Source organism: Saccopteryx leptura, chromosome 6 (assembly GCF_036850995.1).
Source record: "Saccopteryx leptura isolate mSacLep1 chromosome 6, mSacLep1_pri_phased_curated, whole genome shotgun sequence".
In the NCBI taxonomy this organism is placed as follows: Eukaryota; Metazoa; Chordata; class Mammalia; order Chiroptera; family Emballonuridae; genus Saccopteryx; species Saccopteryx leptura.
In genome coordinates, this window is record NC_089508.1 from 167,327,458 (window position 1) to 167,345,408 (window position 17,951).

The following is a 17,951-nucleotide window of genomic DNA, read 5'->3' on the forward strand; positions in this document are numbered from 1 at the left end:
TTTATTGAGCTAGTGGTGGCTCTTAAGAAATGTACCACCAGTGGTTTCCTTCATTGCATTCTACTTTAAGCAATTAAGCAAGTAGAAGGGGGAAACCCCATGGGGCACTAAGCAAAGGGGTGTCCTCGCCACCTGCCCTGGGTAATTCAGTTTGAATTAGCAGACACCTTTGCACAAATCATTTTAATTACAATTTATAATATCTAGAACAGCGGTCATTTCGTATGACCGCCGGGCTTTCTAGTGTATGTAAAAGCAGAGTGGCAATGGTTGAAGTGAGTTCTTAAATCAGATGACTCTATCCTGTATCCTGGTTCAGCCACTCACTAGTTCTAGGCTTCATGCAAGTTCAAGAACTTATTTGTGCTTCAGTTCCCTACTTTGGAAAATAGTGTCATTAAAATGTCTATCGCTTAGGGTTGTTCTGAGGATTAAATGAATTGATCTATCACATGGATTTGAAACAGCACTTGGAACATGCAAATGCTCAATAAATGCTACACACTCTTTTTTTCCCTTCAAATACTACTAATTTTTCAGCCTTTCTTGCAGGTAGGTATGTCCAGGAGAATAGAACATGAGATGAGTTTATGGGTGTCATTTACTGGCCTGACCCAGAAATGCATTCAAGATGTGATCCTCGTCCATTTTCCTATCAGCCAACTGAGCAGAGTCTACCCCAAGGACCTAGAGCAGATGCAGCCTCAGGGAATGGCCCGGATCCATGAATGACTGTGTGGAGCGAGAGCCCCCTGCCTCCCGCCAACCACAATGAACTATCATTAGATCACTGAGAAAGAAATCTATATTGTCTCATATTTGAAATATTCTGTTTCTCCTATTATAGCAGCCTTTCTGGACTAACAGACTTGCCTGTTATAATTCTCCTATCACATACTATCTAAAAGGAGAGAGAGAGAGAATTTTGATTTTAAAATAGAAAGAATGGATTGAGTAAAGAAGTGCAGAACCAAATATTTGCTTCAGGTAACACTGGGGAAAAAGTTTTTTGTAGCATCCACAAAAACACTTGTTCTTACCTAATTCAAGTGTGCTGATCTCAAATCTGACATTAATTTTTCTCTATAAGCTATAGTTTTTTTGCAATTCAAGATTTTAGGTTTTCATCTTATTGTAAAATTTTCAACATTAGTTTAACATAATGAAGTAGAATGTCCTCTTAGGCATCATCTCTGTGAAAATATAATAATTTATATAATGCAGTAAATATACTAATACACTAAAAGATATGATTGCATCAGAATTTGTCTACAATTTCAAAATAGAACCTATTAAAAGACTTATTTTAATCATAAATTTTGCGTAAAACTTATTTAAATTCTATTCAGGCAAAAATTTGCATTTCTAGCTCTTGTGTTTGTGTACTTGAGGACAATCTCGTTTGATGCTTCAGCAATAGTCTCCTCATCACTAACAGCTCCAAGATTTTCGGGAAACTTATCAAGGTGACTGTTCAGGAAGTGAATCTTAACGCTCCTGTTACATCCAATGTAGCAGAAAGCCAACAGCATCCTTTGAACCAGAAGTTCATAGTTTTCTGCTTTTTTGTTGCCAAGGAAGTAAGTTCTTTGTAACTGCCACAAAAGACTACCATGCTGCCTTCTCCTTCCTATTCATCTTCCTGGAAAATTCTTCCTCACGTATGAGGGTTCGAATTTGAGGTCCATCAAATACACCTGCTTTTATCTTCTCAAAAGCCAAGGCAGGAAAAGCAGAAATAATATGTTGAAAGCATTCATTTTCTCTATTCAAAGCCTGAACAAACTGCTTCATTAAGCCAAGTTTGATGTGAAGTGGGGGGAAAATGATCCTGTCTTAATTAACTACAGGTTCATTCACAATATTTTGCATCCCTACTTCCAGAGCTTCATGTTTCGCCACTCCTTCTGTGTCCAGTGTTGATCCCGAGCTCGGCTGTCCCACAAACACAGAAAGCAAGGATACTTCGTGAAACCTCTCTGTTGTCCTAGCAGGAAATTTACCATTTTAGATCCACACAAAAGATCCAGTTATGCTCCTCATACTTCAGTAAGTCGAGGACAATTTTTATGTCATTATAATCTTCTCACAGATGAGTTGAATAACCAATTGGAACCACTGCATAAACATTACCGTTGTGTAGGAGAACACATTTCAGACTCCATTTAGAGCTGTTAAGAAATAGCCACCATTCTGTTGGACTGTAAGTGGTAACACCTAGCTGGCTGAGAAGACTACTGATATTATAACAGTAAACAAAGTGTTTGTCTTCAGAAAAAAAGTCCACAAAAATTTGTTCACACTTCCTGAAATGGGATACTTTAGCTGACCGGTGACGTACATTCTTTTCTTGAAGCCTGGAGGCTAATAACTCAGCTGCTTTCTTTGATAGGCCCAAATCTCTTACTAAGTCATTCAATTCAGGTTGGCTAAACTGCTGAGGGGTTAATGACTGCTTGGCATCAAAAGAAGACCTTTTAGATTCTACAACCATTTCCTCATGCATCTTATCAAAATACACTTGATCACCATGTTCACTTTCTTCATCCTTAGAAGAAAAAAAACCATTGAAAACTGGAACCAGGAGTGTCTCAGAGTGTGGGATAGGTCTTATTGCTGAAGGAATATTAGGATATGCGATCATATGCTGTTTTTTCTTGCCAATGCCCTTTGTATGAATCAGACAGAAATAACAGTCACTGCTGTGGTCCTTAGGTTCACGCCAAACCATGGGAATACCAAAAGGCATTCCTTTGCATTTTCCTTTTGTCCAGTCACAAAGCATTTCCTCACAATTATGACACACAATATGAGGAGCCCAATTCTTGTCTTGATCGCCAAGGAGAACTTGAAAATAGGCAACATATGCACATGTCACAAATGATGAAATATTGCCTTTGATGTTGAAGTGTGTAACAGCCACATATATAACAGAAGGTGTCAGGACTATTCTTACATATACACCTACTCGAAGAAGCCATAATTCAATCTTAAAACAAAATAAGTGGGTGTTTTTATCAGATAATAATTTTTTACATTTAAAAACAGCTACAATTATGTAAAAGTGACGTTTGTAAAACATTAATTGCCTTGTGGTTATGTTCAATCCAAGAGTTGTTGCCCTTTAACTCCCAATTTGAAAACCAATGCATGCCATTAACTGTGACAAAAAGAAATTAAAATTGCATAAAAGCTAGAGCATGCACCAAAAAAGAAATTTCAGATTTGGAGTCAGCGATGGAGAAATATATAGAAAAAGTTCTAAAACCTCATGCAACAGAAAAGGGAAAAAAAAATTGTTTCCCAGTGTAATCAACAATTCAACAGTACACGAGTCCAAGGTCATTTGTCTATCTGGAATGTATTTTAACCTCAGCTCTTATTTCTTTATATTCCCTATTTGACTCCAGGCTACAGAGGTTAATCTCAATACAGCTAAATGGATTTACTCTTAAAAACACAGATCCCTCACATCCCCTCTTAGCTTTCCCACTGAACACTGTTTCCTTACATTTACTGAAACAGCCCATAAATACCAAAGGACTCGCTGAGAAACATCCAGGATGGAACATTCTTCAGGAATAAAGGAGCTACTCAAAAGAAAGGCTGGTGCATTTTTAAACAACAATAGAAAAGTTTCTGATAATGGTTCTGAAATGTCTAAAGCAAAATCAGACCAAACAGGAATATATTTCCCCAAGTTTTCCTCTTGAGGACCATAAACATAAAAGAAAAATACTCAATTAAGGGTAGCGTTCATTTTTCAAAAATGTCACTTGTTACCAAAGGAAGGGAAAGGAAAAAGGATACAAAGAATGATATAAACTTTCTCTCATATACATATATATATATATGCATGCCATATATATGTTATAATTCTCTTAATGGTAGGTATAATTCTCCAAATGGCATGCATATATATCATATATATTATATATATGATATATATGCCATTTAATGAGCATTGAAGCAAAAATATATTCACATACAGACTATATGGTATACTTTCTAAGGTTAGAGCTTCTAGTTTAAACTACCAGACTTATTTTTCAGAGAATTTTGACTCTTCAAGGACTGTAAGATATTAAATATCACTATAAAGATATCTTTCTAAATAGAGAATTAAATGGCTATCCCGCATGTCTGCATCATGTTTTGCTATGTGTTTATATGCAGGAAGGGCTTAACAGCCCCGCCCCACAGGTTGACCAGGGACACTTGGAGAAGTTAAAGGGCTTATCCAAGTTAAACCTATTTCAATAATCCCAGTGAAAATACCTGAAATACTGCATAAAAGTTTTCCCAAGCCCCATTCTGATAGCATCCTGGTTTCACGAAGGAGTAAATGAAACAAAGTTTTAAGCTAAGAAAGTTATTTGACAAGTGCTGTGGCTCTTTAAACATCATGATTTAACATCCACATGTGTTCCTGAGAAACAGCTATATAAAGAATATTTATATATTTAAACACTATTTCCCATTATTTTCATTATTCCATTAAAGACATAATTCTTTCGAACGAGAAGAATGGCTAAGAAATTTTTTTTTATAAACTTTCATAAATAGAACAAAGTTGTAAATAATTGTGCATTTAAAAGAAAATTATACTTTCCTGAAAAGGTAATAAGAACATTCCTAAACAAAACACAAAGTAGGAATTTAGAGTAATAACTAAAAAGCATTCAACATTTTTTGTTGTTGCTGTTGTATAATTTCTATGCTAAATTGAACAAATAGAACAACAAAAACAACAAAAGATAAGAATGCCTTTCAGTTCTAAATCAGTTCTGCAAATAGGCATCAAATAGCCTCTTTATTGGCAAGCATCCCAGCAGGAAACAGGACTCACCCCAGATGACTCAGGTGGAGACTTTAATAAAATGACTACTCATGGAGGTGTGAGCATGGTTAAAAGAATGAGAAAAAGGAATGGCAATGCTGGATAACTCTTTCCTCTCCAAATCAGAAGGGAGAGCACAGGTACCCAAAGAAGAAAGTCCACCATAATTTTAGACTACACCCAAATTTTGCTTTGATTATTTGGGAGATAAGCTTTAAAAAGATATAATCAGTTACAATATCTCCCTCAATATGTATCGTCATCGGCGTCATCAAAGCATTCACTATCCATTGTCAAGAACCTGGCCTGGCATTGAATAATTGTTAGAACAAGGAGTCTAGAGGCAGAATGGGGAAAATGAAGAAGCAGAAGAGAGAAATCAGGAGCCCAGCAGCAGGTCAAATCCTAAGAGGTGATAGAAATGAAGAAGAAGGCATGACTATGTGGCAGTGGTAGAGGGAGGGTGGGTCAAGAAACACAGGGGACAGAGGACCCCTGGGATGTGACGCCTGATTGCCGATTGCCGCTATTGGCTAAAAGGGAGAGATAAAGGAGAGAGCTGTATTTTGTATATTTGCATTCCAAATGCCCAGAAAAACAACAAGAACATTAATAGCCAGGGATGGAAGGATAAAGCCAATTAGAAATGGGGGGCGAGGAAACAATGAGGTGTTCCTGGTCTTACCGGGCATAAGAATAGGGACCTATCTACACAGAAGTGGATTCAAGTCCTAGTTCCACTCTTTACTGGTGTGGGAAATTGGGCAGACCTCAGTCTTTGTTTCTTCACCTGAAACACCATGCTAATTTTACTGCCACCCTCATGGAGGTCTTTTTTTAATTAATAGACTTTTTTCCATCAGTTTCAGGCTTACAAAAAAATAAAATAAAATAAAAGGGAACTGAAAATACAAAACAGTATGCATCCTCACTGTCCATCAATTTCCCTTAGTAACATTTTACATTAGTGTGCTACATTTGTTACAATAGATGAGCCAGTATGGATGCACTGTTATTAACTGAAGCCCGTCATGTATATTCCGGCTCACTCTTTGTGCTATATATTCTCTGAGTTTAAACAAATGTATGACATGCGCCTGCCATTCCAGTATCATTCAGAGTGGCTTCCCTGCCCTAAACATCCCCTGTGCTTGTGCCCCGCACCCTGTACGCACAGACCCTGGCAACCGCTGACCTTCCTACCTTCTCAGTAATTCGGCCTTTTCAGAACCACAGATAGTTGGAGTCGTACAGTAGAGAGGCATTTCCGGATTGGCTCCTTTCACACAGGATGTGCATTTAAGGTTTCTAGTGTCACTTTGATGCCCTGCAGATAGTAAATGTTTCACACATGCTAGTTGTTACCACTCTCCTTAGCACTGTTATTATTTCTGCTTCCTTTTTCTAGGGTTTTCAAAGAGGACTGTGAATTTCCCTCAAGTTGCTCTGGTCCTATCTGCTGATTCTCCCTGTTTCTATCGATGCTCTTTTACTCCCAATGTTTTTAAAACATTATTTCACCTCTAATGCACTGACTGTATACTCTTTCCCCTCTACACTGACAGCTTGGTGAGAACAAAGAGCACTTCTGTCCTGTCCTGTCCTCTATTTCCACCATTTAGGACAGGGCCTGGCAGGTGTTCCATAAACATCTGCAAAGCAAATGAAAGGTTGGCATGTTGGCCTGAAATGAAGAGACAAAAATACACAGTAATGCAACTTGGGGGAATGAACATAAGAAAGGTTGTAATGAGATCACATTCCCGGGACTACTGGGATAACGATGGAGTTCTTGATACAGCCCTGCAGCTCACACACACACTCAAGGACTTGAAAGGGAGTCTGGATTTAAATTATTCCCTAACTCCAATTTGTAGCATACTAAGTTTCTGCATAGCAGGGAAGGTCTCAAATGAATTTAGATAATACACAGAATATGTTATATAAATATATAAAATTTAATATCTAATAACTTTTTGAGACACCTGCAACTTACTGAAGTCCAACTTAGAGTTAACTTGACAATACTTTCCCTTTTGCTACAAAACAAGTATGCCCACATACAGCTCTATCTGGAATGAAATCAACACTAGTTTTTGAGTCTTTAGAATTTATTCCAAACAAAAGAGGACTGTTACAGAAAGCAATTGAAATTTCTTCTCTGGCTCATCTCCAAAGAACTCAAAACATGTCTTTCCATTCTTGTAAGTTCCTCTTTTTTGCCCCATTTTGATTTTAAAGTAATGATAATGATACTTCATTGATGTCACTGCAGTAGAAAGGTGAAGCAGAAACAGTCATCTAAACCAAAATGTTTCTTTAACCCACAGGACAATTCTGAAAGCTACATATGCCTATGTCCTGTAGTTGAGAAATAATCGGCTTCCTACCATGATTTATTTCCATAGGTTTAGATTCAATGCAGAGAAGCCACAGTTTAAATTGTTGCAGTGCCCAAGTGTAAAAACTCCTGTAAATCCTCAGAGGTCAATTTTAAATAAACCTGCATATCAGCAAAAAACAAAGTTAAGCGAAGATATCCCTCATATCTTAGCCATCCACCCAAAGTAAAGGAAACAGGCAGGGGGTGCAGAAAAAGAAAAGGTGTAAAGGAAGGAGGGAGGGAGGGAGGGAGGGAGGGAGGGAGGGTGGGAGAGGGGAGGAAGGGAGGGGGAGGGAGGGAGGGGGGAGGGAGGGAGGGAGGGAGGGAGGGAAGGGGGAGGGGGAAAGGAGGGAGAGGGGAGGGAGGGAGGGAGGATGGAGGAAGGGAGGGGAGGGAGGGGGGAGGGAGGGGGAGGGAGGGGGAGGGAGGGAGGGAGGAAAGGGAGAGGGGGGAGGGAGGGAGAGGGGAGGAGGATGGAGGAAGGGAGGGGGAGGGAGGGGGGAGGGAGGGAGGGAGGGAGGGATGGAGGGAGGAAAAGAAGGAAGGAAGAAAGGAAGGGAGGAAGGGAGGGAGGAAGGGAGGAAGGGAGGGAGGGAGGGAGGAAGGGAGGGAGGGAGGGAGGATGGAGGAAGGGAGGGGGGATGGAGGGAGGGAAGGGGGAGGGGGGAGGGAGGGAGAGGGGAGGAAGGGAGGGAGGGAGGATGGAGGAAGGGAGGGGGGTGGAGGGAGTGAGGGAGGGGGGAGGTAGGGAGGGAGGATGGAGGAAGGGAGGGGGAGGGAGGGAGTGAGGGAGGGGGGAGGAAGGGAGGGAGGGAGGGAGGCAGGGAGGAAAGATAAAGAGGGAACTAAATGGGAAGCATTATCCCAGGCTGCTGTCAGGGCTTGGGGGACGTTTCTCTGGCCAGGTCTACCCTCTGAAGTCCAAAGCCACTCGATTTGCACTCCTCAGAGTGCCTGCAGCTAACTGCAGAGGAAGAAAAGGAATGAAGGACAGGGTCTGAGGCTCTGATTAAGATACTTCTCAGCTGCCCCGAAGGATTAAGGATGGCTGAACAGGGCAGGGAAAACCTGCTGTTGGCTGGAAAGAAGCTGAACTTGAGCAGACTCCAACAGCTCTTCAGAGTAAGGGGTCACTGCTCGGGCTTTGGAATGAGGCTGCTCATTAGCTGTGTGAACTCGGGCAGTTCGCTTAATCTCTCTGAGCCTCATTTTTCTCAGCGGTAGAATGTTGCCAATGATGCCTCCTTTAATGGGACTGGGTACATCACTGTAACAGCACAGTGGCACTCAATGCACTTCCACTTTTTTTTTTTTTTTAAATTGTCTTGGCCTCCACTCATCTTCAAAAAAGCTACTGGAGCCCTGGCCGGTTGGCTCAGCGGTAGAGCGTCGGCCTAGCGTGCGGAGGACCCGGGTTCGATTCCCGGCCAGGGCACACAGGAGAAGCGCCCATTTGCTTCTCCACCCCTCCACCGCGCTTTCCTCTCTGTCTCTCTCGTCCCCTCCCGCAGCCAAGGCTCCATTGGAGAAAAGATGGCCCGGGCGCTGGGGATGGCTCTGTGGCCTCTGCCCCAGGCGCTAGAGTGGCTCTGGTCGCAACATGGCGACGCCCAGGATGGGCAGAGCATCGCCCCCTGGTGGGCAGAGCGTCGCCCCTAGTGGGCGTGCCGGGTGGATCCCGGTCGGGCGCATGCGGGAGTCTGTCTGACTGTCTCTCCCTGTTTCCAGCTTCAGAAAAATGAAAAAAAAAAAAAAAAAGCTACTGGAAAGAGCATGGGGTGGGGGCTAGGAGTGAGGTCACAGAACCCTTGCTCAGATTGGAACACGATAAAGAAGGGCAGACCAGCTGCAGTTCTGGGAGCCTTGAACTAGAGAAGAAATATTTTACTTGGAATATACAAAATTGAGGTGAAGAAATTAAATTAGAAAATCATAGACCTGGTAAATGAGAAGATTAATGAAATTCAGTTTTATCTTAATTAATGTCAAATGTATTTTTCTATTGCCGCATAATAAAAAAAATGAGAAGATACTGAGAAAAATAAAGTTAGATTTTACTCAATAATACCCATGCCCCTGAGGGTGAAACTGAGTATGTAGCTTCTGAGAGCCTGGACCTCAGAAATTTGGGATTTGAAGGAAAGTTTTGGAATCAGTGTCATTGTTTGGTTTATTTAATAATTTTTATCAAGCTACGGGCATGTAATAATGAATAAAAAATACATGTCGACTCAGGAGAGAGGTCTGAGCTTATAGGGATTCACTAGCGGGGGCTTGGAAAAAAAATGAAAATGGAGAAAATCGATAAGGAGACAGACAAACTAGAAGAGGAACCAAAGATAGACTTTCAAGTAACATCAACATTTGGCAAGCAGCAAGAGAGTCGCAGGAGTCCACAGAGAAAATCACGACTGTTGTGCGTTATAGAGTTTAACTGTCTCCAACAGTAAAGAAATAGTTTGATAAATGACAACAAAATATCAAATAGCCATTAATAATAATTCAAAAAGACACTTATGTTGCTCTCTTTGCTTAGATATGGTTTCTCAGGCTCTGTACAATAAGCATGTTTTCTTTAATAATTAAAATAGTAAATAAAAATCATCACTATAAGAAATGCTTGCCTAATCTATGGTGGCACAGGGAATAAAGCATTGACCTGGAACACTGAGGTCACTAGTTCAAAACCCTGGGCTTCCCTGGTCAAAGTATATACGAGAAATAACTACTATGAGTTCATGCTGCCCATTCCTCCCCACTCCCTTTCTGTCTCTCCCCTCTCTCTAATAAATTAATAAATAAAAACTTTAAAAATGCTTAATATATTTGCATAGACCAGTGATCAGCAAACCGTGGCTCGCAAGCCACCTGCGGCTCAATAAGGTTGAGGACGTGTTTAGCAAACACCAGCTTAGGAGTACCCTCATTAAGTTAATAACAATGTACCTACCCATATAGTTTAAGTTTAAAAAATCTGGCTCTCAGAAGAACTGTCAATCGTTGTACTGTTGATATTTGTCTCTGTTGACTAATGAGTTTGCCGACCACTGGCCTAGACTAAGAAGCCAAGGGAAGAGAGTCCAGGAGTCAGGAGCATCCCTGCTCTCCGTTGGTCTTTGTCTGGTCCCTGTGAAATCCCACAAGTTGATCTGCTCTCTGGCATTCTCTCTTCATCTTAAACCCCAGGGGACTGAAACCATCAGAGCCAACAATCAGATGCCAACAACTACATTTAACAAGGAAATGTCTCTTGGAGACCACAATGAAAACCTTCAGCGCCAACCCATAACTGCAGGCCACAATGTACTCTAGGCGTATAAGCTCAGTGACTATTATGCTGATGTCTGTTCAGATTCAGGACCCTTTTCCCCTCTATGACTGTCAGCATATTTCCTGCATATTAGTAAGCATCACCACAGCTCATATGAAATGTTACACGAGCCTCATTTTAAAACACATTACAAGCCACAGATACACTATTGTTGAAGAATAGAGAAATTTAAAAGTCTCCAGCTCTGGCTTTTGCAGCAAGCCTCAAAGCCATGAAGCTGATTAATAGTAACACGCCCCCTGCCCAACTGACAAGTTCTTGCTAGTCAACAAGCACTTTCCTGCCATCCCTTCCACGCTTCCTCAAATTCTAAACCTTTTCACCCATCCATTACTATTAGTTGAAAAGATTCTTTTAATTCAGTAGTACTGGAGCTGTCTAAGCCTTATGCTTAAATTTGAGTGTAAATGCTCTTCAATAATTACTTTCCAAAATTCTCAGAGGATTCAACAATGAATGTTGCATTCCCAAAGTCTATATTCCCTCTTTTAACAGGAAAGGTCAAAATCCTCATCCCCCCCCCCTTTCTAGAGTTTTGTTCATTTTAGATAGAGGAATTATATATTTTTTTCTTCCCTACATAAATCTAGGAACACTGTGACTGTTGCCAGGGGAAATAAATTACAGTGTTAAGCTGCAAATCTGTAGGTTTAAAGGTTCACCTTCCTTCAACATTATTTTAAAGGAAAAATACTATATTTAACCACCAGGAAAGGCAGTTTCTTTGGTGTACTTTCCACTGTTAAGTTCAGTTCTGTTTTGGAATGCCTAAAGGAACCTTATGATTCTTTCCAGAAAGAAAGTATAATTTAAAATCCTAAAGTATAATTTGTACACCTGAAAACCTATATACTTTTATTAACCAATGCCACCCCAATATCTTCAATAATTTTTTTTTTTTAAAAAAAGAGTCCTAGAGTATTGTAAATAGATGGTCAAGTTAGGGGCAGAGCCCCACACCCTTCAATAGCACCTCCTTCAATTGTCTTGTTGTTGTGTGGACTGTATCTTTAAGAGGCAGAGACCAACTGGCTTCCTGCAAGCCCTCCCTGGTGGGACTACTGTTATCTGGGGATTCTAGACAAGTTCCTGAAACTCCAGCCTCAGCTTCCTCACCCAAAATTTAAAATGAAAAAAATTCAACCTCGCAATTGGATGAAAAGACCTGAAAAATGCCTGGAAAAAAGATGTCTGTGTGGCAAGCGTGGATTTCCCATCACTGCTCTTGGTCCCATTAACAGAGGGACTCTGTCTTTACTGTGGAGTGGAGATGGCCCCTAAGGCCCCTCCCAGCTCTAATACTCTGCAGGAGGCCTTTCTTTATACACAGAAGGTGCTGGAATATGTTTATTGATTTTGATTGAAGGATGAGCATTATTTCCCCAGGTTGGTTTCCTGGCCTTCTGTTAGCTCAGCTCATCAGGCTGCTTCCAGCCTGACCCCTCACATGCCTTTAGAACCTTTCTGCTGCCACCGTTGTACAATCCTCCTTCCCTGCCGCCCTGTGAAGTGAACAGGGATTCATTCAACTCATGGTCTGGGGACAGTCAAGCATTTTTCATTTGCCAGAGGAAGGCTGTGGGCAGGAGACAAGGCTCTTGCCCTCAAGTTAAATAAATAAAATCCTGGGGCATTGGTCCTAATGAATAGCCCTATGATTCAAGTAAGGGTACCATCTTTTGTCAATGATGCTACAGGTGCTTCTCTTCTGTTCTCTCTTTCTCATTCTCTCTCTCTCTCTCTCTCTCTCTCTCTCTCTCTCTTTCTCTCTCTCTCTCTGTCTTTTTCTCTCCAGTGCATGGCCAATAACAAATATTTAATTGAAAATCCACACCTTAATTTTTTTAACAGTTCAAGCACTTTTCAATGTGTAGCTTTTGTAGAATGCAATTTGGAATAGCAAGGTTGCATCAGATTTTGTATTCTTTCCATAAGAACTGCACAGTTGGATTACAGTAATCAAAGCTGAAATATATGATCAAATAATCACAAACTTCATCCGCATGAACTATGTGGGAGCAAGAATCAGTTTTGTAAGGTACAATTATTTGTTCAAATAACATATCTGACTTGAATAGTATTTTATAGCCTGAACTACCTTAATCATATTTATAGGGAGCTTATTCTGCGCCAGTGGTGGTGGTGAAGTTAGGCTTCAAAATGCAGATGTCTGAACCAAGCCTTCTGCTTCAGAGAAAATCAGAGATAGTCTTAAAAAGAAGCTGCTAGACTGACCTAATTGCAATCAAATGACTGGTAAGAGAATACTGATGGAGAAGGACTTAAGTTACAGGCTATGGGCTATAGGGTTGATCTGAGAGGACTGAGAGGCTCAGTGGATGGTCTAAATAAGAAGGATGAAGAGACAGTAGTTACTAAGTAGAAGAGAGGGGCTCAGATTTCCAAGACGGAATACAAACCCATGCAGTCACAAGATAATTAGGTAACAAAGTAGAGCTATTTTTCACAGAACATTGTTAAATTAAAAAGTAAACTATAGCCCTGGCTGGTTGCTCAGTGGTAGAACATCAGCCCGGCATGTGGCTATCCCAGGTTTGATTCCCAGTCAGAGCTCACAGGAGAAGTGTCCATCTGCTTCTCTACCCATCCCCCTCTGGCTTCTCTATCTTTCCCTCCTGCAACCATGGGATCAATTGGAGCAAGATGTCCCCAGGTGCTGAGGATGGCTTCATGGCCTCTACCTCAGGTATTAGGAATAGTTCAGTTGCTGAGAAACACAGCAGAGCCCCAGATGGGCAGGGCATCGCCCCCTAGTGGGCTTGCCTGGTGGATCCCAGTAGGGTCATATGTAGGAGTCTATCTCTGCCTCCTCACCTCTCACTGAATTAAAAATAAAAAGTAAGCTATAAAACAGTATGTATAGCATGATCCTGATAAAGTTAAACTAAATGCAACAAAAATAGAAAAATGTTACCAGTGATTATGTATGGGAGGTAGCAGTATGGGTGCTACAATATTTATTCACCACTGTATCTGAAGTAAGTGGTTAGTTGGTTACTTTTAATTTCCATCCAGTTAATATGATAAACACCTAGTGCCTTGGCAATCAGAAAACAAAAATGGAGGGAGGGGTAAGTGTTTAGAAACATATCTGTTTCTGAAATGGGATTATTGGGAGAGATGGCTCAGCTTTCTATAGCTGATAGATAATTCTTCCCCCAATGAGACTGACATCTGGATAGAGAAGGGGTTATGAAGAATTAATGAAGGAGATTTTCTTGGTCCACCCAACAGTTTCTGATCTTGAGCACTGTACAGGCAAGTCTCCATTAACACAGCAGCAGAAGTGGAAGGCACACCGTAGGTGGGGATTATATAGACAATAATGTTGCTAGGGATAGGGAATTATGTTCGTAATTGTCACTGTAAACCAGTAAGTCCCTTATTTTGCATTTATAGAACACACAGTAGCATCATGGATAACTGGCTAATTCCACTGGCCAAACCACCTTTTTCAAATGGCTGAAGCTCCCAAGCAGCTGCTGGTGTATTCCTCTGGACCTTGACCTTCTGAAGCTGTTCCCTGAGGTGAGAACCTCTCAGGGGTCTGGGTCTCTGCCTATTGAGTGATTCCCCACTAAAATCATTTACAGGAGCTACCACCATACTAGAAGAGAACACAAGGCCAGTGGTCTTCTTCATCCCGTCCAGGAGAGGGGGCTGTGCACCTCCACTGTGAATGGGTGGCCAAGCAGCTTTGACTCACTCCCTCAGGCCACTGTCAACATCTCTACTTGGGCTTAATACTCCTCGTGGTCTTTTGTACAATATTTGAACCCTGGACACCCTTGCCAGGATAGTTGGGCCTCTTTTCTGCTTTTCAACCCTAGTTTTGTTCATAGCCAGAGTTTGTCTTGACAATCTGGTCTCTCCCTTCAGGTGGACCCTAGTGTAAAATCAGCTGATTGACAACCTTAATTCCATCTGCAGACTTAGTTACCTTTCACCACATAATCTTACATGCGTCCAGGCTCCAGAGGTTAGAATAGAGTCATCTTGGGGGAGCCTTATTCTGCTTACCACACACGTCAATTCATACATCCATAAATCTCAGAAAACTCCCAGCAGGACAAATTCAAAGAAAATCATATCTAGGCATCAAGCTACTGAAATGCCAAGACTTAAGTCTTAAAAGCAGCCAAAGGGTGGGGGTGCGAGGGGATACATTACACCTGTGGAAACAGCCAGGAAGAAAAGCAGCAGGCTTTTAATAACAAAAGTAGTGGAGGCTAGAAGACAATGAAAAGGTACCTCTGAAGTGCTGAAAGAAAAACAGTCAAACTAGAACTCTATATCCATTCAAAATTAAAAGTGAAATAAAGATTTTTTTTTTTCCCGGAGAAAACAACTAGAAGACATCATGTTCAACAGACGCGCATCACAAGAAATATTAAAAATAAAGTTTCTGAGGATGAAGGAAAATAATACCAGATAGAAATCTGGTCAGGTCATGTGGGAATGAACACCAGCATAAAGAGTAAATACTGTATATGAATACATAAGAGAACCTTGTAAAAATAATCCTTCATATACTGTATATGTAATTTCTTAAACCTGTTTAAAAGGCTATTGACTCAGGTGAATAAACTAAAGGAATTAAGCCTGAAGCCAAACCCCCTCATAGACAGACAATGGTCAGGGGATTGCCCGAGGGGAGGGGTGGGGGAGGGAGAGGAGGGTAAAGAGGAACAAAGGGTGATAGGAGGCTCGACTCCGGGCAGTGAACACACAATACTTGTTACAGACTTGTACACCTTATCATTTTATTAACCAATGTCACCCCAATAATGTCAATTAAAAAAAACTATTAACTCTTTAATTTAAAAATGATTAACAGTATAGGGATTGAGCAAAAAGGAAAAGAACTCGTGGACACGAATAGTGTGGTCTTGCTGCGGGTGGGGTGGAGGGTGTGGGGGATAAATGCTGGTGGATGAAGAGGTGACTGGGGGCGGGGAGCGGGGTTGAACACACAACACAGAGCACAGAGATATGTGATAGAACCGTGCTTCTGAAACCTGTACAGTGATGTTAACTAGATTCAGCCCAATGAATTCAATTAAAAAACAGTAATTTAACAGCAATATGTGGTACAGTACCTCTAAAAGTAAAAAATCTATGACAAAAAGATTACATGGGTCATCATGTAGTAAATGGACCACACATCTGTAACATTCTTATAACTGAAAAAGTAGGAGAATATTTTGTGAAAGTAGATGGTAACATTTAAATATGTATACTGTAAGCCATAAAGTTACCACTTAAAATAGCCAAAGGAAGTATAATTTAAAAGTCCATAAATTGACACCCCAGGTGACCCTCTGGGAGAGGCGGTCAGACTTGGGTCGGAGCCAGCCAGGCCCGTTCCCAGGGTCTCAGCCCAGCTGCAGGCCACCCACCCGAGGAGAGGTGTCTCCAGTTCAGAACCCCCTCAGTCATCCTCGGCCTCTGAGACTAGCCAACACCATTGTTTGAGCTTAACTCCTTATTGCCAGGAGTTCCCAAATTGGCTCCCAAATTATTCCGCCAAGGTGGAGGCTGCCACCAACCACCCGGTCACCATGCATCTGCAGGCCTCCCACACCTACCTCTCTCTCCCGGGGCTTCTAGTTCCACTGCGAGGTGTAGCTGCAGAGGGCGTGGACCACTTCTTCCGCGAGTCAGCCATGGAGTATGTCTTGAATGTGCAAACCCAGCGCGGTGGCGAGGCCCTCTTCCAGCGCGTGCAGAAACCTTCCCATAATGAGTGGGGTGAAACTCAGGACGCCGTGGAAGCTGCCATGGCTGTGGAGAAGAACCTGAACCAGACCCTTTTGGATCAGCAGGCCCTGGGTTCTGCTCGCACAGACCCTTATATCTGTGACTTCCTGGAGAACCACTTCCTGTATGAACAGATGAGAAATCATCAAGAAGATGGGCTACACCTGGCTGACCTCCGCAGGCTGGCCGGCTCCCTGGTTGGGCTGGTGAGTATCTCTTCACAGGCTCACCTGTAAGCAAAACCAGGAGACTTTGGAGCTGAAAAGGCCTTGAGGTGGCGCCGCTGCATCCCCCTGAAGTCTGGCTTCTGCCTGAGCCTCTCCCTGAAACCACGAGGCATCCTTTTAACCACCCTGGAGCCCTCTCCCATGCCTTGGACCAAATGGAAACAATAAAGCTTTCTGCAGCCAAAAAAAAAGAAAGAAAAATAAGTCAAAAGAGGAAATAGGAGAAATACTAAAAAAACAACTCAATTCATACCAAAAAGGGTGCATAAAAGAAGAAACAAAAAACAAATGGACTTGCAGAACTTAATAAGATGACAGATATAAACATACAAACAAATAATTCTGGAAGTGGAATAAAAAATCAAATTGAAAGGCATAGCATGTCAGGATACAAACACAATGTTGTTGTTAAAATAATACACTTGAACAATGTGTAAGAATACAGAATATTTGAAAGTATAAAAAAAATAACTCGTATACTGTGCAAATTTTAAACATAAGAAAATTGATTTGATCATGTTAACATTAGACGTATACTTCAAAATTAAGAGTATTATCGGAGACAAAGGCATTTCATAATGTAAAGGAATCAATTAGACAAAAAGACAAAACCATCTTAAATTCGTATTCACCTAAAACAAAGGCTCCCAAACATATGAAGCAGAAATTGAGACAACTAAAAAAATAAGGGCAAACGCATAAAGCTGGGGACTCTGATGACCCTCCCACAACAATATATAAAACAGACAAAAAAAGAAGTAAATATAGTAGCAGACTTGAACAATATTATCAACCAACCGATATAATTGATATTGAAAGAACACTACATCATTGCCCTGACCAGATAGCTCGGTTGGTTAGAGTATTGTTCTAAAGCTCAGAGGTTGCCAGTTTGATCCCTGATCATGGCATATACAGGAACAGATCGATGTTCCTGTCTCTCTGTGTCTCTCTCCCTCCCTTTCTCTCTCACTAAAAATCAATAAAAGAAAGGAAGAAAGAACATTACATCAATGACAGTAAAATAGACATTCCCAAGTACGTATGAAACATTCTTGAAGACAGACCACTTTTAGTCATAAAAAGTCTAAATACATTTCAAAGGATTTTAATTATGTAAAGCATAATTAGAATTAAGTTAGAAATCAGTAACAATGAGATCTCTCCAAATAGTTAAAATCTCCAAATATTTAAAAATTAAATAATCAATTGTATCTTACCATGAATCAAAGAATATATCATAAGAGAAACTAGAAAATATTTTCAACTGAATGAAAATAAAGACGACATATTGATATTTGTAGGTTATTTGTAAAGCAGCTCTCACAGGAAAATGAACAGTTTTAAATGAATATTCTGAAAAAGAAGAAATTTATAAAATCAGCGATC

At 41.0% G+C, this 17,951-nt stretch overlaps 1 pseudogene; it reads left to right on the forward strand.

The window, feature by feature from the left end:
- LOC136377224 (ferritin light chain pseudogene) overlaps positions 1–16,571 on the forward strand; it is a 28,596-nt pseudogene extending 12,025 nt beyond the window's left edge.
- The last annotated feature ends 1,380 nt before the right edge of the window (positions 16,572–17,951 follow it).